The following is a 23,555-nucleotide window of genomic DNA, read 5'->3' on the forward strand; positions in this document are numbered from 1 at the left end:
AGTCTAATGGGGTTCAACTCTGGCCTCGGAGATGAGTTTACTGAGGCTGGAAGGGGAAGAGATTAGCCCCTTGTCACTTGGATTTCCTGTTACCTGATCTCCTGAAGGAAGGGTGTGGTTGACCAGAGCTGGGTTTACCCTGGGCGGGAGGAGCTGGGGAAACAGATCGACCTGTCTCTTGGCTGAGTATCAGGGGAGTTTTATGCAGAAGCCCTGGTCTGCATGCTGATCTTTTTAGAAGCCTGAGGTCCTTCATCTTTGCCAAGACCAAGGAGCAGGAGGGAGACGTGAGACCATCCCCATCGCTGTGTATTGAAGATCACTGGGTAGCAAGCACACTGCACAATCCCCTCATTTTGCAGTGCAGGAAAGAGATGGGGAGGGGTGCAGGGGTCCACCTGGCTGAGGCCACAGGGCAGGCAGGACACAGCTTGGAGTGGAACTGGGTTTATATGGTCCCAGACGATGAGTGGCCCATTGAGGGGGAAGGTTGACTCAGACAGGGCTCCGCACCCCCAGGGATTCCTGCACTGAGTTGGTAAGTTGAGAAACCCAGTGGCAGGACAGTGAGTCATAAGCCTTGGTGAACCCACGTGGAGTCCCCCAGCCCTCTCCACCTGCCCTGGGAGTTTTTGCAACAATCCATGGGATTGGGGGCCTTTTTCCTTCCCGTGCCCAGCTCCTTCCTGGTAGCCAGCCCCATGATACCCCACCTTCTCCTGTCCACTCCCCTCCTTGAAGGCACTCAGCGGCCCGGGGGCAATCTTGTCTCTGCACTTCTCCCAAGTCCTGGGCAAGTCCCCAGGCTCAGTCTCCATGCCTGCCCAGTGAGCCTCCTGGGCCATCGGAAGGAGCCCTCAAGAACGTGCAGTGGGGTTGGACAGCTCCCCTGCCATGCTCACTCAGCACTACAAGGGACCAGTTACCAGTCCCCACCCCAACATCTCCATCCCAGGACACATGTCCAGGCCACGGCCAAGGAGTGAGAAGAAAGAATGAGCTCACAGCAAACGGGCATCTTTGAATTGAGCCTGGATCTCTCTCTCTTTTTTTTTTTTTTTGAGATGGAGTCTCACTGTCATCCAGGCTGGAGCACAGTGGCACAATCCTAGCTCACTGCAACCTTTGCCTCCCGAGTTCCCGGGTTCAAGCGATTTTCCTGCCTCAGCCTCCCGAGTAGGTGCCAGGCACCTGTCACCATGCCTGGCAATTTTTTTTTTTATTTTTACTAGAGACGGGGTTTTACCACGTTGGTCAGGCTGATCTCAAACTCCGGACCTCAAGTGATCTGCCCTCAACCTCCCAAAGTGCTGGGATTACAGGCAAGCCTGAGTCTTTCTGGAGGTCCTGGGAGGGAGGAGGGGAAGGAGGAGGAGAGGAAGGACCTCAGGCCACAGGGAGGACACACCGCCTAATGCATCCATCCAGGGCCAAGGCAGGCTCAGGAGGAGAGGGAGAGGGCTCCAAACATATCAGAGTTACCCTTGGCTCTGAATCTAAGTCCAGAGGGACTTGGGGGAGAATGGGGAGGACCTCTCAGACAGACCCTCACTGTCCCTTTAAGCAGCTGCCTCCCCACCCAACCCCCAGCCCATCTTACCAAACCAGAGGCAACCAGGCTACTCTGCTTCTATTAATATAAAACCTTCAGTGGCTCTCTAGTGCCCGGCACTGGGAAAGAGGCCCAGCCCTTCCTCCCTCCCAAGACCAAAGCTGGGACCCTCCTTCCCTCCCATCCTTGCTCCAGTCATAGGGAACTGGCCCTGAGCCCCATCATGATGTCTCTCAGGTTTGCCACGTTCTGTTTCCCCACTGCCCTTTCTCCTCTACCCAGAAAATTCTATCCAAACTTCAAAACTCAACTCCAACACTGCAGCAGTCACCCTTGAGAGCCTTAGGGACCGAGTCTTTATAATCTTTCTGTTTTTGGCACTGAAAACAGTACCTGGGCAAAAGGTATCGCCCGAACGCGTCTTCTGAATGGCTCGGCCACGTGGTTTGCCTTTAACTAGACCCCTATGAATGGGGTCGGTCCAGCCTCCCAACTCTCCAGTCCGGGGGAATTTAGAGATGCTACAGTGGGGACTGGGAAGGAACTATAACAATGTGAATGGCAGAGCGATGGACCAGAAGAGAGTCCAGAAAGAGACCTGAGCCTCCACGAGAACTCAGTCTGCATATCAAAGTAAAGGCAGCATATCAAAGCAGGCAGCAAAGGACGTGCCATTCAAAATGGCCAGCGATTCGGAAAATGAACAGAGTTCAATTCCTACTTCACCTGGAAACAAAGGCTGATGGTTAAATGTTTCAATGCAAAGACCCCAGAAAAGCAAAAAGAAAATGTACACAGCACCAGAGACAAGAAACCCTGAAGCATCCTTCCGGTAAAATGGGCCACATACGGATCTTACATTCCTGTTCTTTTTAAGGCTGTGTTCAAAAAGGAAAGACAAAGGGCAAATTAAAAAAGATTTACAACATTTGATAAAGTGTTATTTCTCATTTAAAGTGGAAAAGACCAGGCGCGGTGGCTCACGCCTGTCATCCCAGCACTTTGGGAGGCTGAGGCAGGAGGATCGCTTGAGGTCAGGAGTTCGAGACCAGCCTGGCCAACATGGTGAAACCCCGTCTCTACTAAAAATACAAAAATTAGCCAGGCGTGGTGGGTGCACCTGTATTCCCAGCTACTCGGGAGGCTGAGGCAGGAGAATTGCTTGAGCTCTGGAGGCAGAGGTTGCTGTGAGCTGAGATGGCACCACTGCACTCCAGCCTGGGTGACAGAGTGAGACTCCATTTCAAAACAAAATAAACAAAACAAAAACCTAACAAAAAAGTACAAAAATTAGCCAGGCAGGGTGGCATATTTTAAGGACAATGATAAGTACATAGGCATCTTAAATATCACTCACATTTGTAGTTTTTTTTTTTAATTGAGGTGAAACTCAGACATGAAATTAACTGTTTTAAAGTTTACTATCCAGTGGCATTTAGTACATTCAAGATACTGTGTAGTCCCAGACTGGGAGGAGGATATCTTGAGCCCAGGAGGAGAAGGTTGCAGTCAGCTGTGATTATACCACTGCGCTCCAGCCTGGGCAACAGAGTGAGACCCGCATCTCAAATAAAAATAGGCCAGGCATGGTGGCTGACGCCTGTAATCCCAGCACCTTGGGAGGCTGAGACGGACAGATCACCTGAGGTCGGGAGTTTGAGACCAGCCTGGCCAACATGGAGAAACCCTGTCTCTACTAAAAATACAAAATTAGCCGGGCGTGGTGGGCGCACCTGTAATCCTAGTTACTCGGGAGGCTGAGGCAGGAGAAACGCTTGAACCCAGGAGGTGGAGGTTGTGCTGAGCCGAGATCCCACCATTGCACTCCAGCCTGGGTAATAAGCGCAAAACTCCATCTCAAAAATAACAATAAAAAGATAAAAACACATCCCAAAGATGAATACAATACAGAAACTAGTAAACTAGTTGCATATCAAATTGAGAACATAATCAAAATGAGAAAACTTATTTATTTATTTATTGAGATAGAGTCTCACTCTATGGCCCAGACTAGAGTGCAGTAGCACAGTCTCGGGTCACTGCAGCCTTCACCTCCCAGGTTCAAGCAATTCTCCTGTCTCAGCCTCCTGAGTAGCTGGGATTACAGGCACCCACCACCACACCTGGTTAATTTTTGTATTTTTCTTAGAGACAGCGTTTCACCATGTTGGCCAGACTGGTCTCGAACTCCTGACCTCAGGTAATCTGCCCACCTCGGCTTCCAAAGCACCAAGATTACAGGAGTGAGCTACTGCACCCAGATTAAAACTTATTTCTGTTAATAATACCTGTTGAACACAGTGATCTGACTGTACCTCCTCAGGGTGATATATATTCAGAGTGACATATTTCAAGGACAAAAAGAATGACATAGGCATCTTAAATAGGACCCAGGACCCAGGTGTGTGTGTGTGTGTGTGCGTGTGTGTGTGTGTGTTTTGAGATGGAGTCTTGCTCTGTCACCCAGGCTGGAGTACAGTGGTGCAACCTCAGCTCACTGCAATCTCCACTTCCCGGATTCAAGCGATTCTCCTGACTCAGCCTCCTGCGTATCTGAGACTACAGGCACGTGCCACCATGCCCAGATAATTTTTGTATTTTTAGTAGAGACAGGGTTTCACCATGTTGGTCAGGATGGTGTCGATCTCTTGACCTCATGATCCACCCGCCTCAGCCTCCCAAAGTGCTGGGTTTACAGGTGTGAGCCACCGTGCCCGGTCTATGTTCTTTTTTTTAAAATTGAGGTGAAACTCACATGAAATTAATTAAAGTTTTAAAGTTTACAACTCAGTGGCATTTAGGACATTCAAGATGTTGTGCAACTATCACCACTATTTATCATCACTATCTGAAACTTTTTTATTGCCTCAAAAGAACACCTCGTTCCCATGAATCAGCCACTCCTTACTCCACCCTCCTGTCAGGCCCTGAAAACCACCAATCTGCTTTCTAATTCTTGTAGGTTTGTTTTTAGAGGTTGTTGCTATTACAATTTTTGAACAATTGTATACTTAGTGTAGGATAAACACTAATGTTTTTAGGCACCTAGATTTTCAGTGTGTGAAAAAAGATATAAATATAAAAGTAGTTATGATGAGGCCAGGCGTGGTGGCTCACACCTATAATCCCTGCACTTTGGGAGGCTGAGGTGGAAGGATCACTTGAACCCAGGACTTTGAGACCAGTCCAGGCAACACAGCAAAACCTAGTCTCTACACAAAAACAAAAAAACAAAAAACAAAACAAAACAAACAGGCACAGTGGTGCACATCTGTAGTCCCAGCTATTTGGGAGGCTGAGGTGGGAGGATCTGCTGAGCCCAGGTAGAGTCTGCAGTGAGCTGTGATTGTGCCATTTCACTCCAGCCTGGGCAACAGAGTGAGACCCTATCTCAAAAAATAATAAAAATAAGTGCAGTTAGGATGAACAGCCATTTTTATACCAATATTCATAACAGCATCATTCACAATAAGTCAAAAGGTAGAAATAACACCCATGTCTATTATCAGATGAATGATAAACAAAATATGATATATAAAGACAACAGAATATTATTTAGCCTTAAAAAAGGAAGGAAATTGGCTGGGTGCGGTGGCTCATGCCTGTAATCCCAACACTCTGGGAGGCCGAGGCGGGTGGATCACGAGGTCAGGAGATCGAGACCATCCTGGCTAACAAGGTGAAACTCTGTCTCTATTAAAAATACAAAAAATTGGCCGGGCGCGGTGGCTCAAGCCTGTAATCCCAGCACTTTGGGAGGCCGAGACGGGCGGATCACAAGGTCAGGAGATCGAGACCATCCTGGCTAACACGGTGAAACCCCGTCTCTACTAAAAAATACAAAAAACTAGCCGGGCGAGGTGGCGGGCGCCTGTAGTCCCAGCTACTCCGGAGGCTGAGGCAGGAGAATGGCGTAAACCCAGGAGGCAGAGCTTGCAGTGAGCTGAGATCCGGCCACTGCACTCCAGCCCGGGCGAGAGTGAGACTCCGTCTCAAAAAAAAAAAAAAAAAAATACAAAAAATTAGCCAGGCATGGTGGTGGGCACCTGTAGTCCCAGCTACTCAGGAGGCTGAGGCAGGAGAATGGCGTGAACCTGGAAGCAGAGGCTGCAGTGAGCTGAAATCGCATCACTGTACTCCAGCCTGGGTGACAGATCGAGACTATGTCAAAAAAAAAAAGAAAATAGGGAAGACAATTCTAACATATGCTACAATACAGATGATTGTCAAAAACATTATGCCTTGTAAAAGCAACTAGTCATGGCAGGACAGATATTGTGTGATTCCACATATGAGGTTCCTAGAGTAGTCAGATTTATAGAGACAGAAAACAGAATGGTGTTACTGGGGGCTGGAGAGGGGGATGAGGAGTTTGTATTTAATGGATACTGAATCGTGGTCTGGGAAAATGAAAACGTTCTAGAGGTGGATGGTGGCGAGGGCTGCCCAATAATGTGAAAGCACTTAATGTCATTGAACTTAAAAAGTTAAGAATGTCAGGCCAGGTGCAATGGCTCACACCTGTAATCCCAGCACTTTGGGAGGCTGAGGTGGGTGGATCACCTGAGGTTAGGAGATCACCAGCCTGGCCAACATGGCAAAACCCCATCTCTACTAAAAATACAAAAATTAGCTGGGCATAGTGGCACATGCCTGTAATCCCAGCTACTCAGGAGGTTGAGGCAGGAGGATGGCTTGAACCCGGGAGGTGGGGGTTCAGTGAGCCAAGATTGCGCCACTGCACTCCAGCCTGGGCAACAGAGTGAGACTCCGTCTCAATAAAAAAGAAAAGTTAAGAAAGTCAATTTATGTTATGGATATTTTAACACAATAAAAAAGTAGTTAAGAAAACACTCTTCACATGTGATATTTACATTGGAACTATCAGTATCCTCTGTTGATATCCCCCTTATCCTTTGTTTCACTTTCCAAGGTTTCAATTTTATATGTATACATATAAGATTTAACATTATTCATGCATGATTTTTTTTTTTTTGAGAAAAGGTCTTGTGTTGCTCTATCACCCAGGCTGGAGTGCAGTGGCATGATATTAGCTCACTGCAGCCTCTGCCTCCCAGGCTCAAGTGATCCTCCCACCTCAGCCTCCAAAGTAACTGGGACCACAGGTACACACCACCTAGCCCAGCTAATTTTTGTACTTTTTGTACAGATAGGGTTTCACCGTATTGCCCAGGCTGGTCTTGAACTCCAGGACTCCAGCCGTCTGCCCACCTGAGCCTCCCAAAGTGCTGGGATTTACAGACATGAGCCACCATGCCCAACCTGTGCATAATTTTTAAAAAATACATTTTATATCTCTGTCTACTGAAATAGCCTAGGGGTAATGACACACCAGGAGCAATGAGCACATCTAACACCCAGGTCTTGGAGTCTAAACATCATTTCCTCTTAACTAAGAACTGAGGCTTTTTGGAGAAATGGCTGATTCCAGCTGAGCTTACAATATCTTGTATAGAAAATCAAGAAAGCTGTCAAAGACAAAAAGAATCACATCAAAGGGATGTAGAAGTCAGGTCAAAGGGATATCTGTTGGCCACATTGGGACTTTTAAACATTTAGAAGAATAATGACTATAATGAAGTATAATATGTTGAATAATAACTTGGATGAATAAAAATCCATGTGTCCATATTGACAATTATCCTCATTATTCAAGAATCTGGTATTTGCAGATATGCCTACTCACTCTAATTTATTTGTAACCCAAATCAACAGATCTAGCAACACTTTCATTGTCAAAATCACAGACAAAGGCAAAGCAGGGAAAAAAATCTTAATCCCCTGACATACATGCTCCCAGGAGAGGCCAAACAAGGTGACACTTGACCTCCTTTCAGTTCCCATACTGTAAACAAGCATCTTTTTTGTAGTTGATTTAACCAGATGTGCCACGTTTTTTGTATGTTTGTGGGTGATTTTATCTCTCAAAATGGTACCAGTGCACTGCTAACGTGATGTCCAATGTTTCTTTCTTTTTTTTTTTTTTTGGAGGCAGAGTTTCACTCTGTTGTCCAAGTTGGGATGCAGTCGCGCGATCTCAGCTCACTGCAACCTCCGCCTCCTGGGTTCAAGCCGTTCTCCTGCCTCAGCCTCCCGAGTAGCTGTGACTACAGGCGCGTGCCATCATGCTCAGCTCATTTTTGTATTTTTAGTAGAGACAGGGTTTCACTATGTTGGCCAGGCTGGTCTCGAACTCTTGACCTCAGGTGATCTGCCCGCCTCGACCTCCCAAAGTGCTGGGATTACAGGTGTGAGCCACCCCACCTGGCTTTTTTTTTGTTTGTTTTGAGACCGGAGTTTCGCTCTGTTGCCCAAGCCGGGATGCAGTGGTGCAATCTCTGCTCGCTGCAACCTCTACCTCCTGGGTTCAAGTGATCCTGCTGCCTCAGCCTCTCAAGTAGCTGGGATGACAGGTGAGTGCCACCACGCCCAGCTAATTTTTCTATTTTTAGTAGAGACAGAGTTTCACCATGTGGGTCAGACTGGTCTTGAACTCCTGACCTCACACGATCCTCCTGTCTCGGCCTCCGAAAGTGCTGGGATGACAGGTGTGAGCCACCTCGCCCGGCCTTAGTGTCCAATGTTTCTAAGCAAGGAAGGCTGTGATGAGCCTCACAGAGAAAACGTGTATGTCAGGTAAGCCTCACTCAGAGACAAGTTGTAGTGCTGCTGGCTTTTAGTTCAATGTTAATGAATCAACCGTATACATTAAATAAGGCATCTTCAAACAGAAATGCAGATAAAACCAGGTTATGTATTCATCAGCTGACAACATGACCAGAGACTTACAGGAACTGAATCTGTATTTCCCCTAGGAGCAATGGTTCAGCATGTCTTCATTCAATGTTTGCTGTGGCAACTTTAAAAAACATAACTCACTCTAACGAGAATTCACTGTACTTAAGAAATAAAAGTGGGGGAAAGCCTTTTTTTTTTTTTTTTTTTTTTTTTTTGAGACAGGGTCTTGCTGTGTTGCCCAGGCTGGAATGTACTGATGCAATCACAGCTCACTGTAGCCTCCAATTCCGGGGCTCAAGCGATCCTCTTGCCTCAGCCTCCCGAGTAGCCTCCAAGTGCATGCCACCACGCTCAGCTAATTTTTAAATGTTTTGGAGAGACAAGGTCTCAATATGTTGCCTTGGCTGGTCTCAAACTTTTGGGCTCAAGTGATACTCCTGTCTCAGCCTCCCAAAGTGTTGGGATTACAGGAATGACCCACCACGCCCAGCCAGAAAAGTTCTTTTCTATGGAAGATTACCAGTTCAAATGTAGCAGTTATGATGGAGTTAGCAAAATCACAGTTTTGCAAACCCCAGTGCAATTGTTGATTCAGGTCAGAGTCATGACGAGATGCCAATGTGCTGGGTGAAAGGTCACTGGGGAGGAGGCTACTCACCCAATGCCAGGACAGCACCTCACAGATTACCAATGGCACAGGGACAACGACTTGACAATGGGGACATCAAACAGTCAACACGTAAATGAAGCAGTAAGCTCAGGACCCCTGAGCGGTACAGTCTGCTGGCAGGAGCCCCTGTGATGTGACATGACATCATATTACCCCCGGGCGCTAAAATCTTTCATCTCCCTGGCGCAGGGGCTCACGCCTGTAATCCCAGCACTTTAGGAGGCCGAGGCAGGCAGACCACGAGGTCATGAGATCGAGACCATCCTGGCAACATGGTGAAACCTCGTCTCTACTAAAAATGCAAAAAAATTAGCCAGGCATGGTGGCACACACCTGTAGTCCCAGCTACTCAGGAGGCTGAGGCAAGAGAATCACTTGAACCCCGGGGGCAGAGGTTGCAGTGAGCCGAGATCGTGACATTGCACTCCAGCCTGGCAACAGAGTGAGACCTCGTCTCAAAAATAATAATAATAATAATAATAATAAATAATAATAATCTTTCATCTAGGCCTAACTTTCCGGAGTACGAGAAATACGTGAGACAGATGAACAAGTTGAACAGCTTCATGAGGAAATAATTAGACAAATACAGGCCGGACACGGTGGCTCACGCCTGTAATCCTAGCACTTTGGAAGGCCAAGGCGGGCAGATCACTGAGATCGGGAGTTCCAGAGCACGAGAATTGCTTGAACCCAGGAGGTGGAGGTTGCAGCAGTGACCCAAGACCACGCCACTACACTGCAGCCTGGGTGACAGAGCAAGACTCCATCTCAAAAAAAAAAAAGAAAAGAATTAGACAAATACAGTAGTTCTCCCTTATCCTAAGTGTCACTTTCCCAGGTTTCAGTTACCCACAGTCAACTGTGGTTGGAAAATAGGTGACTGGCTGAGTGTGGTGACTCATGCCTATAATCCCAGCACTTTGGGAGCTCAAGGCAGGTGGATCAACTGAGGTCAGAAGTTGGAGACCAGCCTGGCCAACATAGGAAAACCCTGTCTTTACTAAAAATATAAAAAATTAGCCAGGCATGGTGGTACACTCCATGTAGTAATCTCCAGTAGTAGTCTCAGCTACTCAGGAGGCTGAGGCAGGAGAATTGCTTGAACCCAAGAGGTGGAGGTTGCTGTGAGCTGAGATCGCACCATTGCATTCCAGCCTGGGTGACAAGCGTGAAGCTCCATCTCAAAAAGAAATGAAAATAGGCGCCTACAATATAACAGAATATTGACAGAGAGCCCACATTCATAAAACTCATTACAGTACATTGTTATAATTATGCCATTTTATCGTGAGTCCTTGTCGCTGATCTCTTACTGTGCCTAATTTATAAATGAAACTTTGTCACAGGTATCTATCTACAGGAAGAGACATAGTTTTAATATATAAAGGGCTCGGTGCTAGCCACAGTTTTAGACATCAGCGGGGTTATTGGGGTGTATCTCCCTTGGAAAAGAGGGAATGCTGTACAGATTTTAAAATAACCTACAGTATAAAGAGAACCTAGACTCTTCTAGAAGTCAGTGTCATGAGTAGGGGGAAATGGCAGACAGAAAAAAAGACAAACAGTGTAACCAAATGCAACGTGCTATGCATGCATGATAGGATCCTGGTTTAAGATCTAAAATGTGTCTGGGCTCACGCCTGTAATCCCACTATTTTTGGGAGCCCAAGGCAAGCGGACCGCTTGAGCTCAGGAGTTCGAGACCAGCCTGAGCAACACAGTGAAACCTGATCTCCACTAACGACAGAAAAATCAGCTGGGCACGGTAGCACGCACCTGTAGTCCTAGCTACTTGGGAGGCTGAGGCGGGAGGATTGTCTGAGCCCATGATATATTTATGATATATAATAAATTATTATAATTTATTATTTATAAAAATAAAGTATAAAATGTATTCTTTATTTATTTTGAGTCTTGCTCTGTCACTCAGGCTGGAGTTTAGTGGCGCAATCTTGGCTCACTGCAACCTCTAGCTCTCAGGTTCAAGCGATCCTCCTGCCTCAGCCTCCCGAGTAGCTGGGATCCCAGGTGCCTGACACGACACTTGACTATAAAATGTGTTTTTTATTTTTATTTTTTTGACATGGCATCTCCCTCTGTCGCCCAGGCTGGAGTGCAGTGGTGCAGTCACGGCTCACTGCAACCTCAACTTCCAGGGCTCATGTTATTCTTCCACCTCAGGCTCCCGAGTAGCTGGGACTACAGGCACACAACACCGTGCATGGCCAGATTTTGTATTTTTTGTAGAGACAGGGTCTCACTGTGTTGCCCAGGCTGGGCTTGAACTCCTGGGCTCAAGCGATCCTCCCACCTTGGTCTCCAAAAGTGTTGAGATTACAGGTTTGAACCACTGTGCATGGTGAAATGTATTTTTACACATTGGGACAACTGAGAATATTTGAATGTGGACAGGTTATTAGATGATGTTGGTATTTGTTAATTGTACTTAGGGGTGATGTGTTTCAGGTCTAACTTATCTTTAGCCTCCACAGAGTGAAATAAAAGAAACACAGAAAATCATTGCCAAATCGAGGTAGTGGGTAGATATGTGGGCTTATGTACTATTTTTCCTCCAAGGTTTTTGTCTGTATAAAAATGTTCTCACAAAAACAAGTTGGAGAATGGCCTAAGAAAAATCTAAAATTCTCTTTGCTAATTTTAGATGTAATGTTTGTTTGTTTATTTATTTATTTATTTATTTTATTTATTTATTTTTTTTGAGACGGAGTCTCGCTCTGTCACCCAGGCTGGAGTGCAGTGGCCAGATCTCAGCTCACTGCAAGCTCCGCCTCCCGGGTTTACGCCATTCTCCTGCCTCAGCCTCCCGAGTAACTGGGACTACAGGCACCCGCCATGTCGCCCGGCTAGTTTTTTGTATTTTTTTTAGTAGAGACGGGGTTTCACTGTGTTAGCCAGGATGATCTCGATCTCCTAACCTCATGATCCGCCCATCTCGGCCTCCCAAAGTGCTGGGATTACAGGCTTGAGCCACCGCGCCCGGCCGTAATTTTTATTTAATTTTATTTAACTTGATTTTAATATAGAAGTTCCTAGACTTAGTTTCGCTTCAGAATCATGGGGGCAGTTTTTTTTTTTAAAAAAACAAAAAACAAAAAACAAAAAACAATGTGCTTATCACTCACAGGTCTGATTTAATTGGGCTGATGTGGGATCCAGACATACACCTTTTTAAAGCTCCCAGGTGATTCTCCCATGCAGCCAGGGCTGAGAATCAGCACCTTGAATGACGCGTGGGAATCAGAATCATTTCTGATACGGCTCCTAGACCCTAGGAGGTGCTGGCCAAGGGGAGGAGAACGGAGAGAGCTGATGCTGGCCCCTGCACCTGCCTGGTAACACCATCATTCACTCAATCGAGGCACTGACTGCTCCAGGTTTTGAGACAGGGCCTTGCTCTGTGGCCAGGACTGGAGTGCAGTGGTGCAATCATAGCTCACCACAGCCTCCAAACCCTGAGCTCAAGCGAGCCTCCTGCCTCAGCCTCCTGAGTAGCTAGGACTATAGACACATGCCATCACACCTGGCTTATTTTTTATTTTTATTTTTATTTTTACAGATAGGGTCTTACTATGTTGCCCAGGCTGATCTCAAACTCCTGGCCTCTAGCAATCTTCCCACCTTGGCCTCCCAAAGTGCTGGGATTATTGACGTGAGCCACCATGTCTGCCTATAGTATCTATTTTTACTGACCAGAGGTGTTTGTCACTCACCCAAGGTCACAGGGCTGAGAGGGGGACACAGGCACAGCACCTACACTCTCAGTTCCCACTCCTGCCTTGGGAAGGTTATAAATGTTTTATTCTGGCTGGGCCAAGGGGCGTGCCAAGGCAGGAGGCAGGGAGATGGGCCACAGGAGCCAATGATGAGAAGTGTGCAGAGCCTCAGACTTTTTTTTTTTTTGAGATGGAGTTTCACTCTTGTTGCCCCAGCTAGCGTGCAATGGCGCAATCTCAACTCACTGCAACCTCCACCTCCCAGGTTCAAGCGATTCTCCTGCCTCAGCCTCCCAAGTAGCTGGGATTACAGATGTCCGCCACCATGCCCGGGTAATTTTTGTATTTTTAGTAGAGATGGGGTTTCATCATGTTGGCCAGCCTGGTCTCGAACTCCCGACCTCAGGTGATCCCCCTGCCTCAGCCTCCCAAAGTGTTAGGATTACAGATGTGAGCCACTGCATCCAGCTGCTTCAGGCTTTTTCTAAAGAGAGGACCAACTTGTTTTTCTTGAGCCGGAGCCTCAAACTTGGGGAGGGCCTGTGGGTTTGGTCCTGAGTCTGTCTCCATCTCTGGACTATGCTCTCTGGGAAGCCAGGGCCCTCCTGGATCATTTTGTGACCTCAGGGGCTGGCAGGTAGCCTGGCATGGCCCATGCGGTCAAGAAAAGTTTCTTGAATAAATGAATGACTCAATGAAGGGCAGGAAGGCAACAGGAAGGACGGTGCCTACCAAGGGGCCAGGCCACAAGAGTGGAGCTGAGGGAAGGCTGGCTTGGCAGGACACTGAGACACTGCATGGGGGAGACTGGGAAGCGGGGAGGGGGAGCAACAAGTGCTATGAGGTTCAGAGGCAGGAGAGGGGGCCCTCCCCTCCCCACCACTTGTGCAGAGCAAGCCCTCCTGGAGCTCTCGCTGTCTGTACTCCTTGGCAGATGCTTTTAATTGACTAGTACATGATATTAACAACTAAACATGTCTAATAATGGAAAGAAGGAAGAGGAGAAACAAAAACGCCATTGATTGCATGCTCATCACTTGCTGGGCTCTAGGTTAAGCGCATTCATTCATTCATTCATTCATTCATTTGTTTGTTTATTTTTGAGATGGAGTTTTACTCTTGTCACCCAGGCTGGAGGGCAATGGCACAATTTCAGCTCACTGCAACCTCCGCCTCCCAGGTTCAAGTGCTTCTCCAGCCTCAGCCTCCCGAGCAGCTGGGATTACAGGCGCATGCCACCACGCCCGGCTAATTTTTGTGTTTTTAGTAGGGATGGAGTTTCACCACGTTGGCCAGGCTGGTCTCAAACTCCCAACCTCAGGTGATCCACCCCCCTCAGCCTCCTAAAATGCTGGGATTACAGCCACTGCGCCCGGCCTGGGTTAAGCACTTAGATTCATGACATCATTTAACACACATACCACCTGGGCAGGGAGATATTGACAGACAGGGTACCTGAGAGGCTGTCCCCTGTCCAGTTGCCAAAATGTGACACAGCCACCATTCCAACCCTATTCCATGTGACTCTGAAGCCTGGAACCAACTCTCAGCTGCCCTCCTCCAATCAGGGGTCCCCACAGGGCAGAGTTCCACCAAAGTGGGAGCGAGACCATTTTCTGTGGTTCACAGACCAGGGCTTTTTTGTTTAGAATATCTATTTATTATATATTTAGATATATACATATATTGTACTGTGTTGGGGAGACAGAGAAAAAGAAAGTGGGGGAGAGAAAGAGAAAAAGGAGGTGGGGGGAGGAGAGACAGACACACACACACCAGGACTTGCACTTTACTTATTTATTTATTTATTTTTGAGACAGAGTCTTGCTCTTGTCCCCCAGGCTGGAGTGCAGTGGCGCGATCTTGGCTCACTGCAACCTCTGCCTCCTAGGTTCAAGCGATTCCCCTGCCTCGGCCTCCCAAGTAGCTGGGATTACAGGTGCTCGTGACCACGCCTAGCTAATTTTTGTATTTTTAGTAGAGATGGGGTTTCACCATGTTAGCCAGGCTGGTCTTGGACTCCTGACCTTAGGTGATCCATCTGCCTTGGCCTCCCAAAGCGCTGGGATTACAGGCATGAGCCACCATACCCGGCCTTTATTATTTATTTTCTTGAGACAGGGTCTTGCTCTGTTGCCCAGGCTGGAGTAAAGTGGTGCAATCATAGCTCACTACAGCATTGAGCTCCCGCGCTCAAAGCAATCCTCCCACTTCAGCCTCCCAAGTAGCTGGGGCTACAGGTGCACACCACCATCCCCGGCTAATGTTTAAAAACTTTTTTTTTTTTTTTTTTTGAGACGAAGTCTCATTCAGTTGCCCAGGCTGGAGTGCAGTGGCCGGATCTCGGCTCACTGCAAGCTCCGCCTCCTGGGTTTACGCCATTCTCCTGCCTCAGCCTCCCGAGTAGCTGGACTACAGGTGCCCGCCACATCGCCCGGCTAGTTTTTTGTATTTTTTAGTAGAGACAGGGTTTCACCGTGTTAGCCAGGATGGTCTCCATCTCCTGACCTCGTGATCCGCCCATCTCGGCCTCCCAAAGTGCTGGGATTACAGGCTTGAGCCACTGCGTCCCGCAAAACCTTTCTTTTTAATAGAGATCATGTCTCACTATGTTGCCCAGGCTGGTCTTGAGCTCCTGGACTCAAGCAATCCTCCTGCCTTGGCCTCCCAAAGTGCTGGGATTACAGGCGTGAGCCACTGAGCTCAGCTATCATACTTTATACGTACATAGACATAGTTAAACCAAATACAATTTTGCTGTGATTATAGCTTGAAAATGGTCAGAGGATGATTTCATATGGTCCACCATAGTATTTGTTTACATGTATGTATTTGTTTGTATTTACAATGACCTTCTTATTCAGGGGTAACAGTGACAACAAACCTTTATTGAGCACTTACTGTAAGCCATACATCGTTCTAAGCAGTTTCATACACCAAACACAGCAAAATATTATAATCCCCATTTCAGAGAGGGGAAAACGGAACAATGGCCTTGTTTTATGGCAAGGGATACTGGCTTGTCACTGACGGTGATGGAAAGCCTCCTTTGTAAACAAGTTTACTGTAAGAGGATTGGGGCTGGGGGGTGAGCTGAAAGGAGAGCACGCAACACCTGTGGTGGGGACATGGTGGTACAGGGGGCTGGGGAGGGACTGCGGTTTGGAATCCCCGTACCTGAGGGGCGAGGCAGCAGTGTTCACATATGGAAGCAGAACCCAGCTTAACCAAGGCCCAAGCTTTGGGAACCAGTACGCAGAACAGAGCAAATTCTGAATGCAGAGTCAAAGGCTGTGGGATCCCATTGTGGGCCCCTGTGAACTCTCCTTGGTACAGGCCCTAACCTCAACAGCTGGTCCTCAGGGCGGCTGACTGAGTCAGGAGTACCTTCGGCCGCAAGTCACAGGTAATGCACCTGGCAGTGACTTAAAGCTGCAGACAGTGGCCACACTTGGCAAGAAGGTTGGAGGTTCGCACTGAGGCTCTTTGGTATCAAGGATCCAAATTCTGGCTGCGCAGTGGCTCATGCCTATAATCCCAACGCTTTGGGAAGCCAAGGCGAGAGGCTCCCTTAAGCCCAGGAGTTCAAGACCAGCCTGGGCAATATAACAAGATCCTGTCTCCACAAAAATGATTTTTTTAAAAAAGCATCCAGGTTCCTCCTGTCTTCTCTCACTCTGCCACCCTTGTGCGTTTGCTTTCCATCTCCAGCCTATGTGCTGTCACATCTCAGTTCAAGGCAAAAAGAGACAGAAGTGCTGTCTATCCCTTGCATACACACGGCCACTTCTTTTTTTTTTTTTTTTTTGAGAGGGAGGAGTCTCGCTCTGTTGCCCAGGCTGGAGTGCAGTGGCGTGATCTCGGCTCACCACAAGCTCTACCTCCCTGGTTCACGCCATTCTCCTGCCTCAGCCTCCCAAGTAGCTGGGACTACAAGCGCTCGCCACCATGCCCAGCTAATTTTTTTGTATTTTTAGTGGAGATGGGGTTTCACCGTGTTAGCCAGGATGGTCTCGATCTCCTGACCTCGTGATCTGCCTGTCTCGGCCTCCCAAAGTGCTGGGATTACAGGCGTGAGCCACCTCGCCCGGCCCACTTCTCTTTTCTTTGAGACCGGGTCTTCCTCTGTCACCCAGGCTGGAGTACAGTGCGCAATTTCAGCTGACTCCAACCTCTGCCTCCCGAGTTCAAGCAAGCCTCCTGCCTCGGCCTCCTGAATAGTTAAGGTTACAGGGATTACAGGCATGTGCCACCACATCTGGCTAATTTTTTGTTTTTGTTTTTTTTTTTTTTTGGTAGAGCCAGGGTTTCACCATGTTGCTCAAGCTGGTCTCAAACTCCTGATGTCAAATGCTCTGCCCACCTCGGCCTCCCAAAGTGCTGGGATTACAGGTGTGAGCCACCGCTCACCGCCTTAGATTTTTCTCATCTGGGCCGGCACGGTGGCTCATACTTGTAATCCCAGCACTTTAGGAGGCCAAGGCCAGCGGATCACCTGAGGTCAGGAGCTCAAGACCAGCCTGGCTGACATGGTGAAACCCCATCTCTACTAAAAATACAAAAAAAGTTAGCCAGCAGTGGTAGTGGGTGCCTGTAGTCCCAGCTACTTGGGAGGCTGAGGCAGGAGAATCACTTGAATCCGGGATTCAGAGGTTGCAGTGAGCTAGGACAGCACCAGTGCACTCCAGCCTGGACAAGAACAAAACTCCATCTCAAAAAAAAAAAAAAAAAAAAAGGATTTTCCTTATATATAGAAAAAAACCAAATCACCTTTCCATAGGGTGCTTTCAGCTAATGACTGAGCATATATTTTCACAGACACAGATTCAATCCCCATTATTTGTGGATTCTGGATATTCAAGTTCACCTACTTATTAGAATGTATTTGTAACCTCAAAAATCTACACTCGAGGCGCTTTCAAGGTCATTCACAGACATGTGCAAGTGGCAAAAAATTTCCACTGTCTGAGGGGCATGTGTTCCCAGCTGAAGTTTTCAGAAGATCTCACACTGCCTTCCGATCTCAGCTCTCATGCCGCAAACAAGTATCCTTTTCATGGTCTACTTAGTGCCAAATTTTTCCCATTTTTGTGCTTTCTGTGGTCGTGTCGATGTTTAGAATGACCCCCATGTGCAGTGAGAGCGAGGCAGGAATGACTACGTTACAGAGAAAACACACATGTCAGAGAGGGTTTGTTCAGGCATGAGTTAGTGCTGCTGCCTATGGACACGTACACATTTAATTCTTTTTCTTTTTTTCTTTTTTTCTTTTTTTGAGACGGAGTCTCGCTTTGTCGCCCAGGCTGGAGGGCAGTGGTGTGATCTGGGCTCACTGCAAGCTCCGCCTCCCAGGTTCACACCATTCTTATGGTGGCAGGCACCTGTAGTCCTATTTACTCCTCAGCCTCCCGAGTAACTGGAACTACAGGCGCCCACCACCATGCCTGGCTAATTTTTTTGTATTTTTAGTAGAGATGGAGTTTCACTGTGTTAGCCAGGATGGTCTCAATCTCCTGACCTCGTGATCTGCCTGCCTTGGCCGCCCAAAGTCCTGGGATTACAGGCACGAGTCACTGCGCCCGGCCTATTTTTCTTTTTGACAGAGTCTCGCTCTGTTGCCCAGGCTGGAGTGTAGCAGCATGATCTCAGCTCACTGCAACCTCTGCCTAGTAGGTTCAAACAATAATTGTGCCTCAGCCTCAAGAGTAGCTGGGATTACAGGCATGCGCCACCACTCCCAGCTAATTTTTGTATTTTTAGTAGAGATGAGGTTTCACTGTGTTGGCCAGGCTGGTCTCAAACTTCTGAGCTGAAGCCATCTGCCCACCTCAGCCTCCCAAAATACTGGGATTTCAGGCATGAGCCACTGCACCCAGCCAACATATTCGATGTTAATGAATCGCTTATATATTAAATAAAGCGTCTACACAGAAACACATAAAACCAGGTTAGGTATTGATCGCTTGATGAAAATGTGACCAGAGGCCTCTAAGAACTTAACCTGTGTTTCTCCCTAGGAGCAATGGCTTCAGATCTGCTAATTCAGTGTTTGCAGGGACTTTACCACAAATAAGAATCCACTATGTGCACCTGCGTGTCATCTACCATTCCTAGTACGCAGGTGAGAAACAGGCTTGGAAGACTCCCATCACGTTCCAAGGTCACATGGCTAGCGTCCTCCAGCACAGGACTTGAGCCCGAATCTGAGAATGACAGTTCTGTAGCTCCTGCCCCAGAAGCATCCAGAAGCACTGGTGGTGGGATTGCTGATTAACAGCTCTGCCAGGCTGCCTGCCCCACTCTCCAAACACCCATGCAGCAATAAGGAACCTCGTCTGTCCCCTGGCCTGGCCACTGAATGGATACAGGTAGAAGGCAGGGGCATGGGTAGAGGGGCAGGCAGGTGTAGGATAAGACCACCTTATCCAAGACCATCTTCTAGAGATACAGGGGCAGGAAAGAGTCTAGCGGGTTTCTGGCCACTCTGTTGCTGACTGCAGACGGTGACCCATGGTCAAGGGAGGCACAGAGAGGCTGGGTCTGAACCCCACCCAGCACCTGCTAGCTGTGACCTCAAGCAAGTCCCTGGATGCCCCAGTCTCTGTTAGCTTATCTGTGAGACTGGTGCTAACACCACCTCTTTTTGTTTTTTTTTTTTGAGATGGAGCCTCACTCTGTCGCCCAGGCTGGAGTGCAGTGGCACAATCTGGGCTCACTGCAACCTCCAACTCCGGGATTCCAGTGATTCTCCCGCCTCAGCCTCCTGAGTAGCTGGGATTACAGGTGCCCACCACCACGCCTGGCTAATTTTTGTATTTTTAGCAGAGAAAGGGTTTCACCATGTTGGCCAGGATGGTCTCAATCTCTTGACCTCATGATCCACCCGCCTTGGCCTCCCAAAGTGCTGGGATTACAGGCGTAAGCCACCACGCCTGGCCTAATTCCACCTCTTAGAAGAGCCGAGAGGCACACCTGAGACAGTTCATCTTGAATTTCGGTGGTTGAGTGGGCACAGGGATTTACTTGAGGCCATGAGCAACCTCTGTGAGAGAGGTGGGCCTCAGCCCCGTCCATTTCACAGATCAGGAAGCCAGCGCTCAGTGCTGGTGCCCACAACGAGCCAGGCCCTCCCCACTGCCGTGCACCTCCCTCCTGGACTGCCGTGTGTGCACAGTGAGGGGGTGAGACAGTGGGGTACCTAGACCCCTGGAGGACAAAGAGGAAGACCAGAGGGGGCCCTGGTCTCTGTCACAACCCCCGACCCATTGCCAGTTTCTCACTAAAGTGAAGATACACAGGACTAGGCACAGCCTTGGGTCTGTTCATTCTGCAGATTCTACAAACATTCATCCATCACCCGCTATGGACCAAGCACTAGGTTGAACCAAGTGACACACGGATGCTGGTGCCCCACAAGGTCACAGTATGACATGACTCAGAAAGAGCTACATGTGGGGGCTTGTGAGGCCAAATGCAAACACATCTTCAAGGAACACAGAGCACTGCAGCAGTTTCACCTGCAGAACCAGCACATTGCCTTGGAGGCCAGAGTCCGCAGGGCCATCAGGGGTCCCAAAGTCACATAGCAGAGGGCAAATGAGGGGAACCAGGGTGTGTGGAGGAAGGCATCTTCTAGAAGAGGCGTCAGTAAATTATAGCCCGCAGGCCAAATGTAGCTGCTCCTTGATTTTGTAAATAAAGTTTTATTGGCACACAGCCACACCCCTCATTTACATATTGCATATGGCTGCCTTCCAGCTACAACTGCAGCCTTAAGAGTTGCAATGGCCCAGGAGGCTTAAAATATTTACTACATAGCCCTTTATGGAGAAAGTGTGCCCACACCTGTTCTGGAAGATCAGTTGCATGAGGTTAGAACTTTGTCAGTTTCATGCTCTGCCATCTCCTGAGCACCCGTCACAGTGCCCAGTCCAGAGCAGATGCTCATAAAGTGATGGGAGGCTGCTTGTATCACATTCTAATTCTGTGACCATGAGCTAGTTAAGAACTTATTCGAAAATGCATCTTCCGATCAAGTGGGAAGGCGTCCAGCCCCACCTCCAGCCCTTGACAACACAATGGAGAATAAGGAGGCACAGCCCCGGACCCCTTTCTGGTCTCCTGGCCCCTGGGTAGCTCATCTCCTGCCCTGCCCTTGGTGTCCTGGGGCTGCCCTGCAAGCCTCGCCAGGCCTGTGAATCATCAGGACTGACTCACTGTCTAAAAATACATATTGTCTCATGTTGGCGGGTGCTGCTTTGATCACTGTTTGCACTCAATCTAGTCTTTTTCTGCTTGACTTTGAGCTCTTTGTGGGCAAGGTCTGGGTTTTCGCCACTCTGAGTCCCCAGGGCCAGCCTCCTGCTACAGCCTGGAGCTGGAAAGGAATCTGGGAGGAAGAGGTTGGGTGTTGGGGCCAGCAGACTAAGGGACAGATCTTGCCCTGCCACTCATTTGCTGTGCAACTCTCAGCAAAGCACCCAACCTCTCTGAGCCCTCGCTTCCCCATCTGTGAAGTGGGGATCATAAGGCCCGTCCTGCAAGGTGGTTTCCGGGGTGAAAGTAGAAAAGGAGGCCTGTTCCTACAGCCTGTGTGCCCTGGGAGGCACTGCTCATCATCTGTGATCCTTTTCTACCTGATTACAGGAAAGGGGAGTCATCTGCTCACTGACCCCCGACTGGGCTTTTCTCTGCCAGTGAAATCATTTGAAATTGTCCAAGAAAATCAGGAACCTGAGCTGACGCCGAGTCACTGAGCTTGGTGCCAAGCACTGGGGGAGCTCCGGTTACAGAAAACAAGTGGAATCCACAGGCCCCGGGCTAAACGTGGAACTAATTTGGGAGGCAGTGAGAAAGAGCGGAACCTAACTCGGAGCCTGGGAGGCAGGACTGCCCTGACCCTGGTCGCCATCCAGGTGGGGTATCTGGGGCCCCTTGAAATTTTCTAGCTCCTGCTTCTGAAGTGGGGAGAGCAGGGACATGAGGAGGACCCACTTTGGGATCTCAGGATGGCTATGTAGAGACTCAGGGCACAGGCCTGGGGTCGGAGCAACTGCAATCACATCCTGACCTGCCCCCTCGATGCTGTGTGACCCGGAGCCTGTCACTTCACCTCTCTGAGCCTCAGCTGCCGCATCTGTGAATGTACGATCTAGGGATCCCCACCTCAGAGGGCTGTTTCATAGAAGGCCTCATAAGCCACTCTCAGGAAATCAGATATGCCGAGACATGACATCAGGGTGGGGGGCAGCATCGGAGAAGCAATGATCAGTAACGTCTCCCTCATTCATCTGTTCGTTCAGCAGATACTTACGGAACATGCAACCTGTGCCAGACTGGGGAACACAGGAGGGAACAAGACAGACCTAGCCCTGCCCAAAAAGAAACAAATAGTGTGTATCAAATTGTAATCATCCTATGAAGGATAAGAACAGGGTGCTTGGATTTAAAAAAAAAAAAACTGGGGTGGGCCAAGCGCAGTGGCTCACGCCTGTAATCCCAGCACTTTGGGAGGCCGAGGTGGGCGGATCACCTGAGGTCAGGAGTTCAAGACCAGCCTGGCCAACATGGCAAAACCCCATCTCTACCAAAAGATGCAAAATTAGCCAGGCATGGTGGTGGGCACCTGTAGTCCCAGCTACTGGGGAGGCAGAGGTGGGAGGATCGCTTGAACCCGGGAGGTGGAGATTGCAGTGAGCCAAGATCGTGCCACTGCACTCTAGCCTGGGCGACAGAGTGAGACTCAGAAAGAAGGAAGGAGGGAGGGAGGGAGGGAGACAATGAACCCAGAATTGGGATGGATAGAAGGATAGAGGAACGGATATGTGATCACTCAAATTTAGTAAAATGTTAATGAGTTGATGTTGCTGTTTCACAATTTTCATAATAAAATGTTGGGAGAAAGTAACAAAACCAAGAAGAAAAAAGAGGTAGAAACAAATTCTTTAACGGCTCTCTTTTCCTACAGAAGAGTATCGAGGTGCTTAGCTGGGCAGCCACCCCACGAATCCTTGCCTCATGCCCCAAACTCACTCTAAGTGTGTAGCCCTGGGCGCACCCTCAAACCTCTCTGAGGCTGCAGTCCTGGCCTCATAGGAAGTGAGACGTCCTCATCCGGGAGAGGCGAGGCTGAGATGTACAGAGGAGCCGCTCAGGAAATGCTACCTGCTGTTTTCAGAGCAGCAAGGCCACTTCAGCAACACCCAGAGCTTAGGGAGGACCTGGTCAACTAGCCTTTACTGGCGCCTGGGAGATTCCCCCACTGACACAGACTCCCTTCTTGTTTGCACTGGGGACGTTCAGTCCCTTGGGTTATCCATTCACTGGCCCAATAGATATTTTCTGTGTGCCAGGCCCTGCACGGGGCACTGCAGTGTGAAGTCTGTCAGGTTCTTCCCTTTAAAGAATACCCCAAGTCACAGACAGATCCAACCCAGTGAGACGCACACTCCAAGGGAGCCAAGCCCAGCACTCACAGCACAAATCCTGCAAACTTCAGCCAGGAGAGAAGCCACGCCCCACAGCCAGGCCTCAGACAGACTCCCACCTTGGAGTCCAGAACCCCAGCACAGGAAGGACCCTTGTGTCGGGATGTCCAGGCCCTGCCACAGCCCAGTGGCCCCTGCCCCTCCTCAATGAATGAACTCGATCCCCCGGCCCTATGGGGACAGAAGCCCCCAGTGAGTCTGCTGCAGTCACAACAAAAGGTAATGGGGGCCAGGCGTGGTGGTTCACGCCTGTAATCTGAGCACTTTGAGGTTGAGGCGGGCAGATCACTTCAGGTCAGGAGTTAGAGACCAGCCTGGCCAACATCGCGAAACCCCATCTCTACTAAAAA

The 23,555-nt window shown here is 48.8% G+C and overlaps 1 long non-coding RNA gene across 1 annotated transcript; it reads left to right on the forward strand.

Annotated features, from left to right (window-relative positions):
- The first annotated feature begins 352 nt into the window (after nucleotides 1-352).
- LOC115895177 lies at nucleotides 353-22,616 on the forward strand. The gene is made up of 4 exons (XR_004055340.1): nucleotides 353-384; nucleotides 18,736-18,839; nucleotides 20,052-20,135; nucleotides 21,025-22,616. It is a non-coding gene; the product is annotated as an uncharacterized LOC115895177 (long non-coding RNA).
- Nucleotides 22,617-23,555: the final 939 nt, after the last annotated feature.

The sequence above is a fragment of the Rhinopithecus roxellana genome, chromosome 20, assembly GCF_007565055.1.
Source record: "Rhinopithecus roxellana isolate Shanxi Qingling chromosome 20, ASM756505v1, whole genome shotgun sequence".
In the NCBI taxonomy this organism is placed as follows: Eukaryota; Metazoa; Chordata; class Mammalia; order Primates; family Cercopithecidae; genus Rhinopithecus; species Rhinopithecus roxellana.